This window comes from Meriones unguiculatus (assembly GCF_030254825.1).
Source record: "Meriones unguiculatus strain TT.TT164.6M chromosome Y unlocalized genomic scaffold, Bangor_MerUng_6.1 ChrY_unordered_Scaffold_25, whole genome shotgun sequence".
NCBI lineage: Eukaryota > Metazoa > Chordata > Mammalia > Rodentia > Muridae > Meriones > Meriones unguiculatus.
The window spans coordinates 13,463,884-13,488,531 of NW_026843710.1; positions in this window are offsets into that span (position 1 = coordinate 13,463,884).

Sequence of the window (24,648 nt, forward strand, 5' to 3'; positions counted from 1 at the left end):
CTGTCACCCTCACACTTTCTTTCTCTATCTCTCAAAGTCTCACTCTCTCAGCCTGAAGATTGTGGTTCAGTGTGAAAAGCCCTCAGTTCTGCTGAAGGACTACAACAAGATGACTGCTTGATGACATGACATCATAGATAGTCTCTGTAAAAATAAAACAAGGTCACAATTAAATGCTTTTCGTTCAAAGAGTGGCCTTGGTCAGGGAATATTTTCACAGTAAGTAATTCACTGACTGGGGACATATCTGTGCACTTAACAAATAATAATGGAATCTGTGATAATGAAATCCTGAAAATCTTGCTGGCTTTCTCCTGTTTCATGACATCATTCTGCCTCTCAGTCAATCAGCAGCTGAGAGAATCTTGAGGCTTCCATGTCCCATACCCAGATCCCAAACCTAAACTCCTGTTTACCTCTGTGACAATCTTAGGTAGGAAATTGAACTTTAATATTTATTTAATTACACAGCTTCCTAAGCAGGGAATCTTCAAAGTTATTTAAGATGAAGGGGAATGTACAGAATGACAAAGTAGTTTCCTTCTGTGGTATTGGATCAGAAATTTCCTAGGTTGTGACTTTGAAGTGAGCAGTTTAGTGTGTACTCACTAAAGATACCTCCACATTCTTACTGATATAATAGGCTGGCATGGTTTAGGGTTCCATGGATTATTGAGTCTGTAAAAATAGGGGAAAGAGACTGATACCAGACAATTATTGGGACTTGTTTGGCTCACACAGTAAAAGATCAGTGTATGTGAAAGGAGAACTGAGGGACAATTAACTATTTGACAGCTGGTGCTCTTCCAAACTAGTGTTGCCAACCCTCTCTGAGCAGGGTTGCCTTTGCTCATCTCACTGGATTGGTATCTGTGTCCTACTCAGTGGTCAGTGATGAACCCTCCTGGTCCTAGGGTTTACAGTTAAAACTGGGCCTTCAGGCCAGTGAAAGCGATCTGTACTATATGCCTAAGACACAAGAGCAGATGTGTTTCCACCAGTGGTGCTCCAGACAAACCCTATGCATGTAGTGTTAATGCCAGGATTGCTTTTTCAGAGGTGCTACCTGAGCTCATGGGGTCTCAGGGTCAAGTCCCTTAAAGAAAACTGAGTTCATCCTTTCTGCACCGTGACACCACCCCGAAGAAGAAGCCATAAGTCCTGAAAAGCTCTATAATTCATCACCTTGATCACAGTTTTTTTAATGTTTTTATTTATTTGTTCACTTTATATCCCCTCTGCAGTTCCCTCCCTCTTCTCCTTCCATTTCCAGCTACACTTCTTCTTCTTCCCCTTTCTAAAATTCTGCTGAAAGGTGAGGTCCTCCTCCCCCTGACAGAGATGCCATTGTGTCTGGTCACTTTCATTGGCATAACAACCTCAAAGCACAACCTCCCATAATATAACTCCATATTGCCTCTAACAAGGCAATATGGCTAACCCTTCCCAGACATTTCCTCTCTATATATATGGACTCCATATATAAACAGATGAACTTCAAGGGAAAATTGCAATTCAAATCACCAAAGTGTGGAAGAAAATGGAGAAACTTCTGGGCTAAAAGAACATAGTTGTCCTTATAGTTTGTAATTTAATAGAATAATTGAAGTCCCAGAAATTTCCAGTTCTCAAGAACAGGACTGGCTATATCCTTTGGATAAAATGTGGAATCTCCATAACAGAGAATTATTCATCTAAGAAAATGACAACATATTTTCAGGCAAATGGATGGAACCAGGAATAATCAGCCTGCATGAAGTAACATAAATGCAGAAACACAAATATGGTATGTATTTATTTATGAGGAGGTCTCCTAATTGTGGGGGATAAATGGCCAGTAGGCCATCTATTGTGACCAAAGCAGTCTTCCAGTAGGGGAAGTGGATGGCGGTAAATTGAGTTGTTGGGGCTGGGCATTCTGCGGAAACTTTTAAGCATCATAGGCTGTTGTTATTAAAATAAGTTGCTCACTTCCCTGCAATGATTGATTAGTGCCTTGTTCTTCTACCCATGGAGATTCTTCCTAATCTTTTTCTAATTCCCTGTGAGGTTAGGTCCTCCTCCCCCACTGATCTGACCCTAGCTTATCAGGTCTCATCAAGGCTGGCTGCATCATCTTCTTCTGTGGCCTGAATCTCAGGGCATTGTTCTCCTAGTGTCCTCAAATCCCTCTACTTATGATACTCTTCCTGTTTCCACTCCTGCAGGCTTCCTAGAGCTCTGAGGGGAGGAAGAATTTCATTGGGAAATCTCACTTAGAGCTGTTTTTTTAAAGGTCTCTCTCTCTCTCTAGTATCATATTGTGGGTCTGTATGCAATTCCATTTGATGCAGAAGGAAGAATCAGATATAAAGTAAGAGAGACCAAGAGACAGAGACCCCATTTCCTCTGGCCACTTTCATTGGCATATAATCTTTAAAGCACAACCTCCTATAGTAAAACTCCAATAGGAATTATATTATCTAACAAGACCATAACTCCGATCCCTTCCCAGACATTTCCTCACTGGGGACTAAACAAGTATATAGATGAGCTTCAAGTGAACATTGGAATTCCAATCACCAGAAGCAGAAGAAGTTGGAGGGATTTTGAGGCTAAAAGAACATAGTTATCCTGATAGTCTGTCATTCAATACAATGATTAAAGTCCCAGTAACTTACAATTTTTAAAGAATGGAACTTACAATCTCCTTTGGGGAAAATGTGGAATATTTCTATAATGGGTATTATTCATCTAAGAAAAAGACCTCATGATACTTTCAGGCAAATGAAAAGAACCAGGAAATACCATTCTGGCTGAAGGAACTAAACTGCAGAAAGAAAAACATGGCATGTTTTTATTTTATTGGAAGGTCTCCTAATAGTGGGGGATAAAGTTCCAATAGGCCATCTACTGTGACCACACCAATCTTCCACTAGGGGCATCGGTTGGCAGTGAATTGAATTGTTGGGCCACAGCATCTTACCGAAATTTTGAAGCAATGCAGGGTGTTGTTAATGAAATATATTGCTCTCTGCCCTCAACTGATAGATTAGTGCCATGTTCCTGTATCCACAGGGATGGTTCCTTCTGCCTCATATAGGATTACTTGCAGAAAGCCATTGTCCAATATTATGCAGAGAAAGCCCTTAAAACACCCAGCTGCATATGAGATTTCCCTATGAAATTTCCCATCCCCTCAGATCTCTGCAAATCCTGCAGGGAGGAGGCAGAAAAAGTGTCCTAAGTAGAGGGAATTGAGGACACAAGAAGAACAATGCCCTGTGAATCAGGCTGCAAAGGAAGATGATGCAGCTAGCATTGATGAGACCTCCTGATAAGCTAGGGTCAGTTAGAAGTGGGAGGAGGACCTCAACTATCAGGGGAATTTTAGAAATTACATAGTGGTAGAAGGAGGGTGTTTGGGAATGGAAGTAAAAGAGGGAACAGCAGCAGAGTGGATACAAAGTGAACACATTGTAATGAATAAATGCATAAGAAAAACTGTGATCAAGGTGATGAAGAATAGAGCTCTTCAAGACTTATGGCTTCTTCTTGGGGGTGGTACCAGGGTACGGCAAGGATGAACTCAGCTTTCTTTAAGGGACTTGGCACTGAGACTCTGATTATTTTAAAATGAGTGTATGAACAACACATACTTTAATTGATGTATTTTAAAGAAAAAATATTTTACTGTGACACAGGAGTAGGAATTTGAACCTGGGAGCAATGGAAAAGGATTGTAATGTACATGATATAAAATTCCCATATAATCAATAAAAATAATATAATAACAACTTTTACAATGACATTTAACATGTAAAAAAGATTCCATTAAAGGAGGTCAGAGTTTGACTCTATAAGGGCTGCTTTCCAGGAACTCATTGTGTAGTAGAGATTCCTAGTAGTGGTTACCCAACTACCTCAGATCCCATGAGTTAAGGTGGCACCTAGAAGAAGCAGTCCTAACACTAACACCAGGTTTTAGGGTTTCTCTGGAGGACAACAGCAGGAAAATCTGTTGCTCTTGTATCCTAGGCAAATAACACGGGCCCATTTCTCTGTGCTGAAGGCCTAGTTTGAACTGCAAATCTCAGGACCAGGAGGGTTCCTCACTGACCCAAGAGTAGGCCAGAGCTACCTACCCAGGAACGTCAGTGAAGTGTGGAACAGCACCATCTTTTAAATCATTTATTGTCCCTAAGTTTTCATTTTACAATCGCCGATTTTCTCTGTTTCAGCCAAACCAGTCCAGGAATTGGCTAGTTTCCTTCTCTTTTACCTGCTCTTAAAGACTCAATATCCTGGAAACCATAGATCCTGCCAGCCTATTATACCAATAAGGAGCTGTGGGTAGATTTTGTGAACGCGCCATTAAATGCTCAGTTCAAAGTCACAACCTAGGAAATTTCAGATGCCACAGTTTGAGACTTAATTGCTATTTTATATGCCCCTTAATCCCACATGACTTTGAAACTTTCCTACTTAAGAAGGTGTCCAATTAAATATACAGTAATTTTATATTTCTTATTTGACATTGTCATAGAGGTAAACATGTATGAATGTGCGGGATCTGGATAAAGGGATGATAAAAAGGGTTGTTGGGTTTCACAAGAAAAAGTCACATGTGCACAGGATCAGTGATTCTGGACACCGAGGCAAGATTGTTTACTCATCTCTATGGAAATCTCAATATTCTCTCAGGTGCTGATTGGCTAAGATGCTGAATGATGTCATGAAAAAGGTAAAAGCCAATAAGAGTTTCAGGAACCAATTATTAAAAGGGCAAAGTGTAGAACCTCCTTGACAGAAAGGCTGAGCAGCCCTAAATGCCTCAATTTGGGCAGGTTAGAGCACACAACCCAGAGATGACAGTAACTGTGTCCAAGACTTAGTTCAAGAAAAATGTCACATATTGCTTTCAAGTGTTCATTAATAAAGTCAGGTGTACTTGACCATGTGACTTTCACATTATTACAGATTCCATTATTTTTTGTTAAATGCACAGATATGTCCTCAGTCAGTGAATTACTTACTGTGAAAATGCACCCTAACCAAAGAAAATCTTTGAACAAAAAGTGTTTAATTGGGACCTTGCTCATACATTTACAGAGACCATCTTGAGGTCATATCAGCAAGCAGTCATCTTGTTGTAGTCCTTCAGCAGAATTGAGAACCTTTCATACTGAACCACAAGTGGCAGGCAAAGAGAGGGTGACAGGGAGAGCAAGAGAAAGAGCTAGAGAAAAAGATTCAGAAATATTTAGACCAAGACTGAAAGAAACAAAAATATAAATTGATAGAGACCAAGAAACAGAGACTCCATTCTCTCTGGTCGCCTTTACTGGCATATCAACCTTCAAGCATGTCCTCCTATAATATATAACTCCAAAGGGAATTATATTTTTGAATGTTTTTTTTTATTTTAATTTTTATGAGTTGCACTTTATTCACACATAAAAGTGCTACAAACACAATTGAGCAAATGTCCTTATTGTGTACTTGAGCCTCTTTTGGATATATTCCTAGAGGTGGAAAGCTTAATCTTGAGAAAGCGCTATTCCTAGTTGTCTAAGAAAGCACCAAATTAATTTCCAGCGTGGTTGTACAAGTTTACATTCAGAACAACAGTGGAGGAGGGTTCCCCTTTGTCCACAATCTCATCAGCTGTGTTGTCATTTGAGTTTTTGATCTTGGCCATTCTGATGGGTCATTATGATTTGCATTTCCCTGATGGCTAAGGACATTGAGCATTTAAGTGTTTCTCTTCCGTTCGATATTCCTCTATCCAATATTCTCCGTTTAGCTCTGTTCTCCATTTTTTATTACTGGTGCTCTATAATAAAGCTTGAGATCAGGGATGTAGATACCTCCAGAAGATCTTTTATTGTAGAGGACTTTTTTTTTTTTTTTTTAGCAATTCTGGTTTTCTTGATTTTCCATATGAAGTTGAGAATTTTTCTTTCAAATTCTGTAAAGAATTGTGTTGCTACTTTGAAGGAAATTGCATTGAATATAGTTGCTTTTGGTAAGATTGCCATATTTACTATGTTAAGCCTCCCAAGCTGTAAGCATGGGAGATCTTTCTATCTTCTGATATTTTCTTCTAATTCTTTCTTTAGAGACGGGACATTTTTTTCATAAACTCTTTGACTTGCTTGGTTAGAGTCATACCAAGGTACTTTATATCTTTGACCAAACACAAGAAAACATCAATGATATCTGCCACTATTACCAAGTAGGCTTCATCCCAGGTATGCAAGGGTGGTTCAATATATGGAAATTCATCAAAGTGATGCACCATATTAAAAAAAATGAAAGAAAATCATACGATAATCTCCTTAGATGCTGAAAAATCATTTGACAAAATCTAACATCTCTTTATGTTTAAACTATTGGAGAGATCAGGGATACAGGCACATATTTAAATATAGTAAATGCAATATAATGTAAGCCTATATCCAACATCAAACTAAAATAAGAGAAACTTAAAGAAATCCCACTGAAATCAGGGACAAGGCAAGGCTGCCCACTCTCTTCATATCTCTTCAACATATTTCTGGAAGTCATTGATAGAGCAATAAGACAATTGAAGTAGATCAAGAGGATACAAATCTGAAAGGAAGAAGTCAAAGTATCACTCTGCAGATGATATGATACCTGAGTGACCCCAAAATTCTACTAGGAAATTCCTTCAGCTTATAAACAGCTTTAGCAAAGTGGCTGGATAAAAAATTAACTAAAAAGAAAAAAAAAATTTCAAAAGCCCTCCTGTATACGAAAGATAAAAGGGCTGAGAAAGAAATTATCGATACAAAAGGAATTGAATTAACTGACAAGGACATACTTCCTAAACAGACATTTCCTCACTGAAGACTCAAATGTAAATAAATGGGCTTGGAGAGGACATTGTAATTCAACTCATCAGGAAGAAGAAGAAAATGGAGGGAATTCTAGGCTAAAAGAACATTGCTATCCTGAAAGTTTGTCAATTAATACAATGAACAAAGTCCCAGCATCTTGGAAAGACTAAAAAATAGGACTGACAATCTCCATTTGGGAAAACATGGAATAGTTCCATAACAAGAGTATTATTCAGCTAAGAAAATGACAACAAGACATTTTCAGGCAAATGGATGGAACCAGGAAAAATCATCCTGGAGGAAGTAACTAAAATGCAGAAAGACAAATATGATATGTATTCACTTATTAGGAGGTCTCCTAATATTGGGAGATTGAGTTCCAATAAGCCATCTATTGTGACCACAAGGGATATTGGATGGGAGTTAATTTAATTGTGGGGCCAGGGCAACCTATGGAAATTTTAAGACAACCCATGTTGTTTTTATTAGAATAAGTTGCTCTCTGCCCTCAAATGATTGGTCAGTGCCATGTTCTTGGAGCCACAAAGATGCTTCCTTCTGCATCAAATGGGATTGCACATAGAGACCCACAGTCCAGTCTGATATTATGCAGAGAGAGACCTTTAAACACCTAGCTGTGAATGGTTTTCCCTATGAAATATTACCTATCCTCAATTCTCTGCTAAGCCTGCAGGAGAAGAGGTAGGAAGAGTATCATAAGTAGAGGCAATTGAGGACAGAAGAAGAACAATTCCCTGAGAACCAGGCCTCAAAGGAAGATGCTGCTGCCAGCCTTCATGATACCTGATTAGCTAGGGTCAGATAAAAGTGTGAGGAGTACCTCTTCTATCAGGGAACTAGAAAAAGGGAATAGGGATGGAATAAGGTGGGTAGATGGGACTGGAAGCAGAAGAAGGAAGGGGCAGCAGTGGGGATACAAAGGGAACAATTCATAATAAATAAATACATCAGAAATAATGTGAACAATGTAATGAATTATAAAGCTCTTCAGGACTGATAGCTTCTTCTTGGGGGTGGTGCCAGTGTGTGGGAATGATAAACTCAGTATTCTTTAAGGGACTTGGCAATGAGACTCTGATCATGTTCCAATCAGTATATGAACAAGACTTACTTCAATACATATATTTTAAAGAAAAAAATTTAATGTGACACATAGGTATGAATTTGAATATATATAATATAATTTGATATATATAATATATAATTTGAATATATATAATAATATTATATATAATGTATATTATATATAATATATATATTACACTCCTTTTCCATTATTCTCAGGTTCAAATTCATACCTATGTGTCACATTAAATGTATATATATATATATATATACATATAATAAAATACTCACATCATAATCAATAAAAATAATATGTTGAAAACTTTTACAGTGACTTTTAACATGGAGAAATAATTCTGCTAAAGGAGGGCAGAGTTTGATGTTGTAAGGCATTCATTCCAGGAACTCCTTATGTAAGCATCCTAACCATGAACTAGTGGTTATACAGGTATGTCAGACCCAAAGAGCTCAGGTGCCATTCCTGAACAAGCAGTCCTGGAAAAAACACTACATTTAGAGGGTTTGTCTAGAGGACCACAGCAGGTAACACAGCTGCCCTTGTGTCCTAGGCATATAACACCAACCCATCTCTCTTTCCTGATGGTCCAGTTTTAACTGTAAACCCTAGACCAGGAAACTTGCTTACTGATCACTGAGTAGGATACAGCTGTCCATTGAGACAGGTCAACCAAGGCAACCCTGCTCATAGAATGTTGCCTAAACAAGTGTGGATTTTCACCAGCTGTAGGAAAGCTTTAAAGTGGTGTGGGAGGAAGGAGAATGTGCTGAATGACTGTGGTCTTGGATGTGAAATTGCTAGGTAGTGACTTTTAACTGAGCAGTTACTCTAGTCCTAAGTGTATCTTCACATTCTTATTAATATAGGTTGGCAGAGTCTAGGGTTCCCTGTGGTACTGAGTCTTTAAGAGTAGGGAAAAGAGAAGAAAACATGGTAATTCCTGGGACTGTTTCAGGTGAAACAGAGAAAGAATGGTGAGTGTAAAAGAACTGAGGGGCAAATATACTGTTTGACAGCTGGTCCTGTTTCACACTAGTGTTGCCAACCCTCTATGAGGTTGCCTTAGCTGACCTGGCTGGATCGGCACCTGTGTCCTCAGTAGTCAGTGAGGAACCCCACTGGTCCTGGGCTTTAAAGTTAAAAGTGGGCCTTCAGGACAGAAAAATGGGTCTGCGTTATATGCGGAGGAAACAAGGGCAGTTGCATCCTACAGCAAACACTCTAACGGTAGTGTGAGTGCCACCACTGCTTGTTCAGTGTTGTGACCTGAGTTCATGAGGTCTGAAGTAACAGGGTAACCACTATTTCATGGCTATGATTCTTTACTATCTAATGACTTCCTTGAAATTATGCCTTACAAAGTCAAACTCTGCCCTCCTTAAGCAGAATCTTTTCTCCATGTTAAAAGTCATTATAAAAGTTGTCAACATATTATTATTGATTATGTTTAAATTTCATATAATATATATTACACTCCTTTTCCAATGCTCTCAGCATCAAATTCCTACCCCTGTGTCACACACACACACACAAATTTGTTTTTCTTTAAAATACATCAATTGAAGTGTGTATTATTCATCTACTCTTTGGAAGATGATCAGACTCTCAGTACCAACCCTTAAAACCTTCAACCCTTAAAGAAAACTGAGTTCATCAATGCCGAACCCTGGATCCACCCCCAAATAGAAGCCATCAGTCCTGAATAGCTCTATACTTTGTCACCATGATCACAGTTTTCCTTATGTATTTATATATCATCATTTGTACATTTTGTATCCCCTATGCTGCCCCCTCCCTCTTCTCCTTCAAGTCTCACCCACCCCCTTTTAAACACCTGTACCCTTTGTCTAGTTCCCTGATTTGGAAGGACCGCCTCCCCCTTCAGTATGACCCTAGCTTATCGGGTCTTATCAAGGCTGGCTGCATCATTCTCCTCAGCAGTCTGAGGGCCAGGGCGTTGTTCTTCTGTACTCTGCTTATCACACTCTTCCTGCCTCCTCTCCTGCAGGCTTCCCAGAGTTCTGAGGGAAGGGAGAATTTCATAATGAATTCCCATTTAGAGCTGGGTGTTTCCAGGTCTCTCTCTGCATAATGTCAGACTGTGGGTCTCTGTGCATTCCCAATAATGTAGAAGGAAGCATCTCTGTCTGTACAAGAACATGGCTGATATATCAATTAAGGAAAGAGAGCAATGCATTTTAATGACAACAGCCTGAGTTGCTTGAAAACTTCCATAGGTGCCCTGCCCTAACAACTCAGTTAACTGACACTCAGTCCCCCTATTGGAACACTGGTTTGGTCACAATAGATGCCCTATTAGAATTTTATCCCCTATAATTAGGAGACCTCTTAATAAGTGAATACATACCATATTTCTCTTTCTGCATTTTAGGAACTTCACCCATGATGATTTTTCCTGGTTCCTTAAATATGCCTTAATATCAATGTAATGTCTTTGTTGAATAATACTCATTTATAGGAATATACCACATATTCCCCAAAGGATACTGTAAGTCCTGTTTTTTAGAAATTGGAAGTTGTTGGGACTTTAATCACTGTATTGAATGGGAAACTATCAGGATAATTTTGTTCTATTGGCCTAGAAGTCCCTCCATCTTCTTCTTCCTGGTGATTTGAATTGCAATATCCCTTTGAAGCTCATCTGTTTACATGTGGAGTCCCCAGTGAGGAACAGTCTTGGAAGAGTTAGGAGGTATGGCCTTATTAGATAAAATTATTCATTTTGGAGTTATATTATGGGAGGGTGTGCTTTCAGGTTGATATGCCAATGAAAGTGACCAGACAGAATGGAGTCTCTGTCTCTTGGTCTTTGTCACTTTATATCTTTGTTTCTGTTATTATCAGTATCTTTATTTCTGAACCATCTCTCTCACTCTTACTCTCTCTGCCTCTCCCTCTCTGTTTGCCACTTGTGTTTCATTATGAAAAGCTTTTAGATGTGCTGAAAGACTACAAGATGACTGCTTGCTGACATGACATCATGGATGGTCTCTATAAAAATATAAGCAAGGTCCCAATTAATCACTTTTTGTTCAAAGATTTATGTTGATTAGGGAGCATATTCACAGAAAGTAATTCACTGACTGAGGATATATCTGTGCATTTAAAAACTAATAATGGAATCTGTGATAATGTGAAAGTCAATGTCAAGGACACATGAATTTTTTAATGCTTACTTGATAGAAGTATCGGACCCTTTTACTAAACTAATAGTCTTGGACTTGGGAACTGACATGTCTGGGTTTTGTGCTTCCACCTGCCAAGATTATGTCATGTAGTTATGCTCAGCTTTGCTCTTAAGCAGGCTGTCCAGTTGGCCTTTTTAATGACTTGTTCCTGAAACTATTACTGGCTTTTACCTGCTTCATGACATCATTCTTCCTCACAGCCAATCAGCACCTGAGAAAATCATGAGGATTCCATGGAGATGAGTAAACAATTTTTCTCATTGTCCAGTATCTCTGATCCTGTGCACACATGACTTTTACTTATGAAACCCAACAAAACTTTACCTCACCTGTTCCTGCCCCTTTACTGCTGTTTACCTCTGTGACAATGTCATTTAGGAAATGAAAACTTAATGTTTATTTAATCAGAAAACTTGCTAGTTAGGGAAGCTTTGAAGTGATGTGGGATTAAAGGGAATGTACTGAATGACAATGTGGTCACCTACTGGGATTTTGGATCTGAAATATCCTAAATTGTGACTTTGAACAGAGGAGTGTTCACTTAATAAATGTACATTCACATTTTTCTTGATATAACGGCCTGGCAGCGTTTAGGGTACCCTGAGGTACTGAGTCTTTAAGAGCAGTGAAAGAGAAGGAATCTTGACAATTCCTGGGACTGGTTGGCTGAAACAGAGAAAGATCTGTGAGTGTAAAAGGAGAAATGAGTGGCAAAAAAGCATTTAAAAACTGGTCCTGTTCCACACTAAGGTTGCCAACCCTCTATGAACACAGTTGCCTTGGCTGACATGGCTGGATGGGCAGCTGTGTACTACTCATTGATCATTGAACTCTCATGGTCGTGGGGTTTACATTTAAAACTGAGCCTTCGGGACAGAGAAATGTGTCTGTGTTATAGACCTAGGAAACCGTCGCAGCTGTGTTTCCTTCAATTGTCCTCCAGAAAAATTGTCTATAATATGTGTTAGTGCCAGGACTGCTTGTTCATAGGTGCCACCTGATCTCATGTGGTCTTAGGTAGCTGGGTAAGCACTAGTTCATGGCTAGGATTCTCTGCTACATAATGAGTTCCTGGAAATCATGCCTTACAAGGTCACACTCTTCCCTCCTTTAGCGGAATCTTTTCTTCATTTTAAATGACATTGTAAAGTAAAAGTTGTCAACATATTAGTTTCATTGATTATGTGTGGGAATTTCATACACTATACATTACACTCCTTTTTCATTGCTCCCAGGTTCAAATTCTTACCCATTTGTCACACTATTTTTTTTTCCTATAAAATACATTGATTAAAATATGGGTTGTGTGTATACACATTGGAACATGATCAGGGTCTCAATGCCAAGTCACTTAGATAAAACTGAGTTCATCCCTGTCGGACCCTGGCACTAACCCTAAGAAGAATCCATCAGTCCTGAAGAACTCTATACTTCATCCCCTTGATCACAGTTTTCCTTATGTATTAAGTTTTCACTATTTGTTTACTTTGTATCTCCTCTGCTACCCCTCCTTTTTTTTTTCTCCCAGTCCCAACTACCCTCCTTCTTCAAACCCTATGCCCTTCCTCTACTTCCCTTTTAGGGGAGGTCCTCCTTTTCTTTCCTTCTGACCCTAGCTTATCAGGTCACATCAAGGCTGTTTGCATCATCTTCTTCTGATGCCTGACTCTCAGAGCATCAATCTTCTTATGTCCTTAATTGCCTCTACTTATGATATTCCTCCTGCCTCCTCTCCTGCAGGCTTGCTAGAGCTCTGAGGGGAAGGAGAATTTCATAGGGAAATCCCATTTAGAGCTGGGTGTTTTAAGATCTCTTTCTGCATAATATTGGAATGTGCTCTCTGTATGCAATACTATTTGATGGAAAATGAAGATTCTCTTTGGATTCAAGAACATGGCAGTGATCTATCATTTGAGGGCAGAGAACAACATATTTTAATAACCAGGTCCCGGGTTGCTTGAAAATTTCCCTAGGATGCCCTGGCCCAACAACTCAAATAACTGCCACCCAATCCCCCATTTTGAAGATTGGTTTGGTCACAGTAGATGGCCTATTGGAAATTTATCTGTCACTAAAAGGAGACCTAGTAGTAAGTGAGTACATACTGTATTTTCTTTCTGCAGTTTGTTTGCTTCACCCAGGATTATTTTTCCTGGCTCCATCCATTTGCCTGAAAACATCATAATGTCATTTTCTTAGCTGATTAATACTCTGTTATGGAAATATTCCACATTTTCTCCAGAGGATATTGCCAGTCCTGTTCTTTAGAAGTTGGAAGTTGCTGGGAATTTGTTTATTGTATTGAATGACAAACTTTCAAGATAACTGTATTCTTTTAGCCTAGAAGTCCCTTCATCTTCTTCTACTTCCTAGTGATTTGAATTGCAATGTCCCCTCGATGCCAATCTATTTACATGTGGAGTTCCCAGTGAGGAAATGTTTGATCCTAGTTAGAAGGAATGGCTTTGGTAGATAATATATTTCCTATTGGAGTTATATTATAGGAGGCTCTGATTTGAGGTTGATATACCAATGAAAATAACCCTCACAATTGAGGCGATGTTTGTTTGTCTATGTCACTTTGTATAGTTGTTTCTATTTGTCTCTGTCTCTCTATTTCTATATCTGTCACTCTAGCCCTTATCTCTTTCTGTCACATGCAGTATCCCTCTTTCTGTATGCTGATTCTGGTTTAGTATGAAAAGATCTCAGTTCTGCTGGAAGACTACAACAAGGTGACTGCTTGCTGACATGACATGGATTGTCTCTGTAAAAATATAAACAAGTTCTAAATGCTTTTTGTTCAAAGAGTTGCCTTTGTCAGTGAGCATTTTCAGAGTAAGTAATTCACTGACTGAGGATATATCCCTGCATTTAACAACTAATAATGGAATCTGTGTTAATGTGAAACTCATGTATCAAGGACACATGAATTTTTAATGACCATTTGAAAGAAATATGTGACACTTTTCCTGAATTAAGAGTCTTGGACAAAGGCAGTGTCATCTCCGTGTTGTGTGCTTTCAGATGCCCAGAATGAGGCATGTAGGGCTGCTCAGCCTTTCTCTCAAGCAAGCTGTCCACTTGACCCTTTTAATAACTGTCTCTTGAAACTCTTACTGGCTTTCACATTTTGCATGTTATCATTCCTCCTTTTGGCCAATCAATACCTGAGAGAATCTTAAGGTATCCATGGAGATGAGTAAACAACTTTCCTCGGTGTCCAATATCTCTTCTCCTGTGCATCTCTGACTCTTTCTTGTGAAACTACGAGACTTTATCTCATCCCTTCATCTAGATCCCACACCTTTACTCCTGTTTACCTGTTTAATATAGGAAATCAAACTTTAATGTTTATTTAATTGTTATTCTTCCTAAATAGGGAAGCTTCAAAGTAATTTTGGATTAAGGATAAGATACTGAATGACAAAGTGATCTCCTAAGGTCATCTTGGATCTGAAATTTTCTAAGTTGTGACTTTGAACTGAGCAGTTACTTGTGTACTAACTAAATGTAGATTCACATTCTTATTGATATAATAGGTGGGCATGGTCAAGGGTTCCCTGGGATATTGAGTCTTTAAGAGCATAGAAAAAAAGAGGTAACCTGATAGTTCTGTGGGCTAGTCTAACAGGGTTCACCTGAAAGAGGGAGTGTAAATGGGGAGGGAGGACAGTGACGTCAAGAATGGAGACAAGACAGATTGCTGATCAACTCTCAGTTTACTGAATGAGAAAACAATTCTTATAAAGGAAAGGATACAAACATTTTTTTCCACATTTAGCAACACATCCATACCACATGACAGGCATCCAGGTATTCATTCAATGTTACACCAAGTTTCCTTTCTAGTTCCCATGGTTGCAGGGCGGTTGCTATATACTTCTCAGGCTCAGAACACCTGGCTTGCAGAGACCACCAAGGACAGTCTCTGAGTCATGGGACTTAGAATAGACCCACATCAGCCATGGCCAGGAAGCAGAATTCTAATTACAAGAATACATCAGTTCCTCCTTCTTTGTTTTATGGAGAGCCAGTCTTAGGTTGGCATAATGTGCATTTTTCCTTACTTGTCATTCAGGATGCAATTTTATGAGCTTCTGTCATATATTGGAAAAACAACAATTTTAATCTTAAATATCATTTACTTACCTCCATATAAAATGGGGTTGTTAGAAATCTTTAATTTAAATTCATGCCACTGCACTTCCTTCTTCAAGAACTTTAATGCATGCAAGTGTACACAGAAGGAAGGCAGGCACACACCAACAAACCCATAACCTCCAGGCCTTCAAGTGTCAGTTTCCAATTAAGCACAGAGTCAAAGGATGGAAAATGCCTCCTGAGGCTAGGAAATGTATCTCAGGTGGTATTAGCTAATTCTAACCTAGGTTTCTTGGAAGAATCTATATCATGGATCTTATTTGTCATTTTTATCATGTCCAATAAGAAGAGTTTCCTAGACCAAATACCATCAAGGTAATTCTGAACCTGAGTCCAATTAAATTCTGTGTCATCATACCAAGAATCAGAACCCTGACAGGAATCATAACAAAAGCAGGTTGCTGAACAACTAATACTGAAATAGCATTATTATCAGCACTAACACAATTAGTAAGATTGTAATATACACATTCTTTGAATAGGTATCATTGTTCTTAAAATGGCTTACTACAATGTTTTCAATTAGCAGTAAATAAGGAGGATTTACACAGGCCATAACAGAAGTATACCTGATTAATTTAGCAAAGCTACTTGCATTCCCAGAGACAATGCTTATATATCCCAAGACAGTCCCCAATTTCCATACATAGGTTTGCCAATTTTTATTTGAAGTCCTCCAAAGTCCAGCACTAACAGCTTTTTTCTAAAACAAAGGAATTTTGACTGCCTTTACCAAAAGCCAAGTTCTTAATTCCATTAACGATAGACCAGTCCAGTCTATGACTGCAAATACAGGGTCATTGTCCCAGGAGTAGATGGTGGGTGTTTCTCTGATGGATCTTCTCCAAGGAACCATCAGTTGAGGACAACTGCTATGATTCCCTTTCTCAAGGGTGGGTAATTCATTGGAGATGTAAGACTGTCATTCTTAACTGCCATAGGAAGGGAAAATAATATCCCTCCAATATTCAACTTTGCCTCTTTGCAAAGTGAGACTTGAGCTGCCACCCCAACTTTAGAGTAGTAGGCATTCCAAACTATGACCCGGAGAGGGGAGACTGATAAGTAGTTCTGATGAATATTCTGTCTTGTAAAGCAAAGATGATTAACTCTTCCTATTCCTGAAAGTTAAGAATCTGTTTCACTTGTGTTCCTTCAAATGCAGGAAAACCCAACAAACATGTGTTGTTGACAAAAACAAGGGCTTCTGGAGTATTCCAGGAAACTGTATGTAGTAGAGGTGGATTAGGAACACACATCCAATAATCAGTCATGTTGACCAGATGGGTGTTCTTTGTTTGGGGGGCTTGTCCCAGGACCCCAAGACTCCAGGAACCTGACCCAGAGGTTTTCTATGCAGGACATAAGTGTCTAAATGCTTCTGTGCAATGTTTGTGTGTGCAGTACTTTCTGTTCTCTATTCTGAAAATTCCTCAGAGCTCAAGGTGTCAGTATCTGCATAGCAAGACGTGATCAAGGTGGAAGCACTGGTGGTCACAAATGTTAAAGTTCAGGGGGACGTCCCTAGCTTAATCAGTATTTTGGTGGGTAATATGTCTAATCTGTTTTGTTTTTTTGTGTGTGTGTCTGTTGGGAGTGAAATTGTTAGACCTTTGCCAGACACACTTCCAACATGGCAGAGCACAGTGGCCTGGTACTCCTGGCTCTGGGGCAGGGCATAGTCACACCTCCATACTGTAAGTTCCAGAATGCCTGCTCTCACAGGCCCAGACTGCTTGGTCCCAGTGAGCACCAGTCAGTGTCTCCTGGGGCAACAGCCGACTCTCAGTGTCTCCTGAAGCATTAGGGCCCATGCCTCCTGCACCCACTGGGGTGTAGCAGAAGAGGAATCAGTATGTTTGGCCTGCCCCAGAAATCAGTTTTGGTCACAGGAAATTTGGCCAGCAAATTTGGCCAGCTGGTGATTGTTTTTTTGTCTCAGTGTCTCTGTACAGTATTTGTTTGTGTCTACCTTCTGTTTTCTGTTCTAAAAGGCCTCATGAAACTTGTTTTAAATGTGTATGTGTGCCTATGTGTTTATAAGATTTATAAATGCATAGGTTTGAAGGCAACAATATAGGTTGCCACATGGTGTTACTCTGCCATCTTGAAATAAGTCTCATGAAATGTAATGTGACCTGTGACCGCCATCTTGGTAGCCACATGTTTCCTTCTAGATTAAAAGGATGGGTTATTTTAAATTGTTATTGGCTTTATAGATTGGATTGTTTTCACTAGTAAATTCTGGTTTTAAAATATGGTTTTGACTTTTAAAATGATGGTTATGCTTTGTGACTTCTCTCCTACAAAAGGGGTACTTTATTTTGATATTGCAAAAACGGGTTTTAGAAAAGTTTAAAGTTTATGAGGCATTTTAGACTATGATCTTGGTTAGTCTAACAGAAAATCTAAAAGTTTCTCGGTCCTTTGGGGAGAACAAAAAAACATTGGTATTTATTTTATTAATTTGACTAAATGAAACCAAGCCATATGTTTTGAGCTAATTAAAAAAAAAATGCAGTTTTTACAATGTATCTTGTGGAGAGCTGTTTGCTTGTTAAGCTGCTTTGTTTATGGAAAAACATGTTACTTACCCTGGTCTTCACCTTGCTCAGAGAAAAGAGAAAGTTATACCAAGTTCCTCAAAACTTGTTCTAAGTTCCTTAGTGTTTGTTTAGGTGACCTTGGACCATATTTCCTACAGGGAAGTAATTTTAGAAAAAGAGTTTAGCAGTTTCAGAACTTCTTTTGTTGTATTAAGGTAACTTGTTTTTGCTTTGCCTATAAAAAAAAATCGTGGACTTGCTGCTCCAGCAGGATTGTGTCAGTATGGAAAAGATTTTGATGAGAGTTTTTATGTTGTCTGAAAAGTAAGAGAGAGAACAAGAGATATTTTAAAAACAGCTTGTCTAAAGTAAGAATGTCTGGTTAAGCCAGAAGAACGAAGCTAGGAACCTGAAGGTATATGCAGAAGGTTAGTGGATATATTATAAAAAGCCAGAGAGTTAATATGATTTGAGAAAGAACTAAATTTAAATTTGGTACAACTCATTTAAAAGGCTGGTGATTCTTCATTGCAAAATGTTTTTTTATGCTCTTTTAAGGGGAAAATATTCTGGCTGATAGGTTTGTTATGGCTACAACAGTTTATACAGTTTAAAATTGTTCTTTATTGTTGTATTATGCAGTTGGTTCTAAAACTTATTTGATCACAATGTTAGGACTTTTGGTTATAAGAGCTAACAAAGCCCAATGGCTATGTTTGGTATTGTCTGTCACAGCCTCTGCTAACACATGGCTAGCCACCATGATGGTTCAGCGATACAGAAGGTGGAGCTGACTATTAACTGTAAACCCTAGACCAGGAAACTTGCTCACTGATCACTGAGTAGGATAAAGCTGCCCATTGAGCTAGGTCAGCCAATGTTGTGAGCCGCGTGGTCGTCTCGCCAGCAAGAATGCACACATACAACAGGATCCTTCTGCAGCAAGCTTTATTGCAGTCAAACGATGATAGGAGGAAGACCCGGAGACCCGAAGTGGCGCTGTTTATATAAGCCCTGCTCGCACCAGAGTGGTGGGAGATGACGTATCATCCCCTGATTGGCTGCTCACCCATCACCCCATATGACGCACCGGGCTGGGCTCGTGATGACGGTTGCCCAACGGTCCTAACAGTCATAATGGTCATGCACTCTAGGACTTGTTTACCAGTTTAGAAGGGTGGAAGCCAGCGCCATGGCAAACAAACCCCGGCTCTCCACAAGCCAAGGCAACCCTGCTCATAGAATGTTGCCAAATGTTGTGGATTAGCACCAGCTGTAGGGAAGCTGGTATGTCCTCAGTAAGTGAATTACTTTTTGGAAATATGTTACCTGACCAAGGCAACTCTTTGAACAGAAAGTGTTTAATTGGGACCTGTGGAGAGCGGGGGTTTGGTTAAAGTGGTGTGGGAGTAAGGGGAATGTACTGAATGACTGTGGTCTTGGATCTGAAATTTCCTAGGTAGTGACTTTTAACTGAGCAGTTACTCTAGTCCTCACTAAGTGTACCTTCACAAACCTGCAGGAGATGAGGCAGGAAGAGTGTGATAAGCGAGGACAGAAGAACAATGCCCTGAGACTCATACTGCTGAGGAGGAGGATGCAGCCAGCCTTGATGAGACCTGATAAGCTAGGGTCAGATCGAAGGGGGAGGAGGTTCTTCCAAATCAGCCAGTTTTGCTGCCATATTTGTTTAGGGCTTCCAGCTGAGTTCAGTTACATGTGGCCAGCCACCATGCTGGTCCAGAAATAAAGAGGGTGGAGCCATGATTTGTGATCATCTTTGTTTAGATCTCTGATTTATGTTTAGTCCTCTGATTAGTGCTGAATGTAAAGCTTTTACTGTTGAATTTTAATGCAAAGTGGTAGGATCAGCAAGATTTTCTAGCCTCTGTATAAACTGTATCTGATTAAAAGGTTTGCTTTGATTTTACTTCAAAAAGAGCAGATTTAAAGTCATGCTAAATACTATAATTGAGCCTTACCTAGTCTCTTTGTTTAGGTTTTTTAACTCTAAACCATAAACTTTGGTGACTTTATCAGCCAAAGCATTTCCTTTAACAGGGGTCTTAGGAAATTTGAATAAGCCCTGTAATTTCCTATAAAAAGCAGAAAGTTATTTTTTGTATCAAAGTTTGAATTTGTAAAAATAAAATTCCAGCAGGAGAAGGTGTCTTAATTTGACCTGCAGTCTCTAAGCTAGGCAAAGGCTGAGATATATTTGCACTATCTGTAAAAATGTTCAAAGACTGCTTATTAAAACTTTGAAACACAGCCAATACTTCAGGTAACAGCTCTTTGTGCAGATGTGTTAGACTCTTGAAATGATATTGTTTTTCTTTTATAAGCATAGGCAGCAACACCAAATACTGAAGCACCAGTAAATACTGTTAAAGTACCAACAACTGGGGTAAGTTTTGTTTTAATTGGAAAAACTATAGGATGCACCTATAAAAATTAATTATTATTATTCTTTTTTTCCTAAACAGTTTGGACTCTGTCATAATAAGCTTACATATGTTAAAATGGCCATATTTATCAGATCTCTGACAAGTCTGAGGGCCAGCATATTTGAGTTACTCTTTGTCTACATTTATCATCTACTCTAAACTTCATCCTATAAAACAGGATGTTGTAATCTCAATTTTGGCATATTTTTCAAATCTATGTTTTAGAACCAAATTTTAGTTCAATCTATATAGGGAAACTTTATAGTGACTAATTTTAGATTTAACATAAAAAAAACTGGACAAAGAGACTAGGTAAAACTCAATCTTATACTCAACTATAATTGTTAGCATAACTTTAAATCTGTTCTTTTTAAACTAAAATCAATGCAAAATTTTCAATTAAACATAATTTATAAAGGGGCTAGTAAATCTTATTAATCCTATTGTACTGTATTAAAACTTAACAGCAAAAAATTGAAGGACAAAAGTTTTATTTAACATTAAACATAGAACTAAATTTATCCTGTAGCCCTCAGCAAAAATTTACTACTCTGGCGGTACCAAATTATAGGCCAGAAAGAAACAGCATTAAATTATTTAATTAGGTAGTGGTAGCCAGGCATATATTTTATATAATGGTTAACAATGATCTGAATATAGCCCTGCATAATCCTGGGCTAACATAGAACTCTAGTCCTTTTTGTCCTGTAAAAGAATATAAGCGATCATTTTGCATTGATGAATCTCCAGTCTTTTTAAATGAAGAACAACATATTTTATAGGGTTTAATTTTGTTCTTTTTTTTTTTTTTTTTTGGTTTTTACATGAGTATATTGTACTAACTGCAGTTTCTGTTTAATTGGCTTAAACAACATTACTTGGTTTTACTTTGTTAACCTAATAAAATAAATACAAAAGGTTTTTTATTTCCCCCAAAAAGTTGAGTAAGTTTTAAGTTCTTTGTTAGAGTGCCTAAGGGTTACAATTTTAAAATAACTGATAAATTTTAAAATGTTTTACAGAATTTAACTCCAATGGTCCAAGACCAAAATCAGGGGTGTTCATTTTGTCAAATACTTTTTCAGCATCTAAGGAGATTATCATGTGTTTTTTCCTTTCTTCTTTTTTTTTTAATATGGTGGATAACATTGATGGATTTCTGTATATTGAACCACCCTTGCATACCTGCGATGAAGCCCACTTGGTCATAGAGGATGATATCTTCGATATGTATTTTTGTATTTGGTCAAAGACATAAAGTACCTTGATGTGTTCCTATGAAAGCAAGTCTAAGATTGTATGAAAATGATTTCAAATCTCTGAAGAAAAGATTGAGAAGAAGATATCAGTAAATTGAAATATTTCCCATGCTCATGTCTTGGCATTATTAACACTATAATAATGCCCATCTTACCAAAGCAATCTACAGATTCAATGCAATTCCCATCAAATTACCAACACAATGCTTTACAGACCTTGAAAGAAAATTCTCACGTTCATATGGAAAAATAAGAATCCCAGAATAGCTAAAGTAATCCTCCACAATAAAAGATCTTCTGGAGGTATCATTATGCCTGATCTCAAGCTGTACTATAGAGCAACAGTAATAAAAACTGCCTGGTACTGGCATAGAAATTAGAATAGTGGATCAATGGAACAATAGAGAAGACCTAGATATAAACCTACACATTTATGGACACCTGAGTTTTGACAAAGATGCCAAAACCAAAAAATGGAGAAAAGATAGCATCACCAACAAATGGAATTTTCTAACTGGAGATCTACATGTAGCAAAATGCAAATAGATCCATACTTATCACCCTTCACAAAACTAAAGTCCTGGTTAATTGAAAACTTCAACATAGAATTGCACTCATTAAATTGTTTAGAAGAAAAAGTGGGGAAGAGCCTTGAACTCACTGATATAGGAGACAACTTCCTGAACAGAACACCAACAGCACAGGTTCTAAGAGTAACAATCAGTAAATGGGACCTCAAGAACCTGAAAAGCTTCTGTAAAGCAAAAGACACTGTCATCAAAACAAAACAAATGTATACAGATTGGGAAAGAATCTGCACCTTACCTCTATGTAACAGAGGGCTATTATCCAGTTTTTGCAAAAATTAAAGAAGTAGAAAAGTAATTAACAAGTAATCCAATTAAAAAATGGGGAACAGTGTGAAATAGAGAATTATCGATAGAGGAACATAGAACGGCAGAGAAACACTTAAAGAAATGCTCAATGTCATTAGCCATCAGGGAAATGCTAATCAAAATAATCCTGAAATTTCACCTTACATGCATCAGAATGGCCAAGATCAAAAACTCAATTGACAGAACATGCTGGAAAGGTTGTGCAGAAAGGGGAACTCTCCTCCCACTGTTGGTGGGCATGTAAACTTGTTAAATGACTCTGGAAATCAATCTGGTGCTTTCTCAGACAACTAAGAATAGCATGTCCTTAAGATTCAGCTATGCACCTCTAGGCATATATCTAAAAGAGGCTCAAGTACACAACAAGGACATTTGCTCAACCATGTTTGCAGCGGCTTTATTTGTAATAGCCAGAACCTGGAAACCTCCCAAATGAAAAAATGGATACAGATTTTGTGGCACATCTACAAAATGGAATATTACTCAGCATTAAAAAAAAAAAAAACAAACAAACAAGGAAATCGTGAAATATGCAGGTAAATAGTGGGAACAGGAAAAGATCATTCTGAGTGAGCTATTCCAGAAGCAGAAAGACACACATGGTATATACTCTTTCGTAGACATATAATATAAGAAAAACATACTAAAATCTTTGCACCTAAGGAAACTAAACAAGAGGGAGGACACTGGTAAAATACTAAATTCCAATGCCAAAAGACAAAGAGGATGGACATAAAAAGAAGGAGAGAACAGGGAACAAGTTAGAAGCCTATCTCAGAGGACCTCTGAAAGGCTCTGCCCTTCCCACTATCAAAGCAGATGCTGAGACTTATGGACAACTGTTGGGCAAAGTGAATGGAATCTAATGAAAAAAAGTGGCAAATAGTTAGATCTGGGAAGAACAGAAAATCCACAAGGCGAGCAACTGAGCAAAAATATCTGAGCACAGGGTCTTCCTGAGACTCATACTCCAACCGAGTACCATGCATGGAGATAACCTAAAACCCCTGCACAGATGTAGCCCCTGGAAATTCAGTGTTGAAGGGGGGTTCACAATAGTGGGAACTGCATCTGACATTAACTGATTTCCCTGCTCTTTGGTCATCTCACCCTGATGGGGGAGCAGCCTTACCAGACCAGAGAGGAATACAATACAGGCACTCCTGATGAGATCTGATAGACTAGTATGAGAAGGAAAGAGAAGAACTCCCCTTTCAGTGGACTTCGGAAAGGGCATGCATGGAGAAGGCAGAGAAAAGGTAGGATTGGGGGGGGGAAGTAGGTGGTTTTATGGGGGTATACAAAGTGAATAAAGAGTAATAAAAATAAAAATTAAAAAGATTAAAAAAATAATTCCTTTTGGAGTTACATTATAGGAGGTGGGTTCTGAGGTTGATATGCCAATTAAAGTGACCAGACAGAAAGGAGGCTCTGTCTCTAGGTCTCTGTCACTTTGTATCTTTTTTTTCTATTGGTCTCAGTCTCTCTGTTTCAGTCTTTCTCTCTAGCTCATTCTAGCTCTGTGTCTCTTTGTCTCCCTCTCTCTGCCTACCAGTGGTGATTCAATATGGAAAGCTCTCAATTCTGCTGAAGAACTACAGCAAGATGACTGCTTGCTGACATGGCATCCTGTGTGGTCTGTGTAAAAATATAAGCAAGGTCCTACATACACACTTTTTGTTCAAATATTTGCCTTGGTCAAGGAGGGTTTTCATAATGAAAACTGTGTATTTAACTGTGTATTTAACAAATAATAATAGAATTTGTTATAATATGAAAGTCACTTGACTTTATTGAAGATTGCTTGAAAGAAATATGTGACACATTTCCTAAAATAAGCATCATGAACACACAAACTGTCATCTCTGGTTTGTGTACTTTCAGCTGCCAGATTGAGGAATGTAGAGCTCCTAAGCCTTTCTCTCAAGTAGGTTGTCCACTTGGCTCCTGAATCTCTTAATGGCTTTCACCTGTTGCATGACATCAATTTCTCTATCAACCAATCAACACCTGAGAGAATCTTGAGGTTTCCATGGAAATAAGTAAACAAACTTTCCTCAGTGTTCAGTATCTCTGATCCTGTGCACATGTGACTTTTTATTGTGAATCCCAACAAGCCTTTATCTCATCCCTTTATCCTGACTCCAGAACTTTACTCCTGTTTACCTCTGTGATAATTT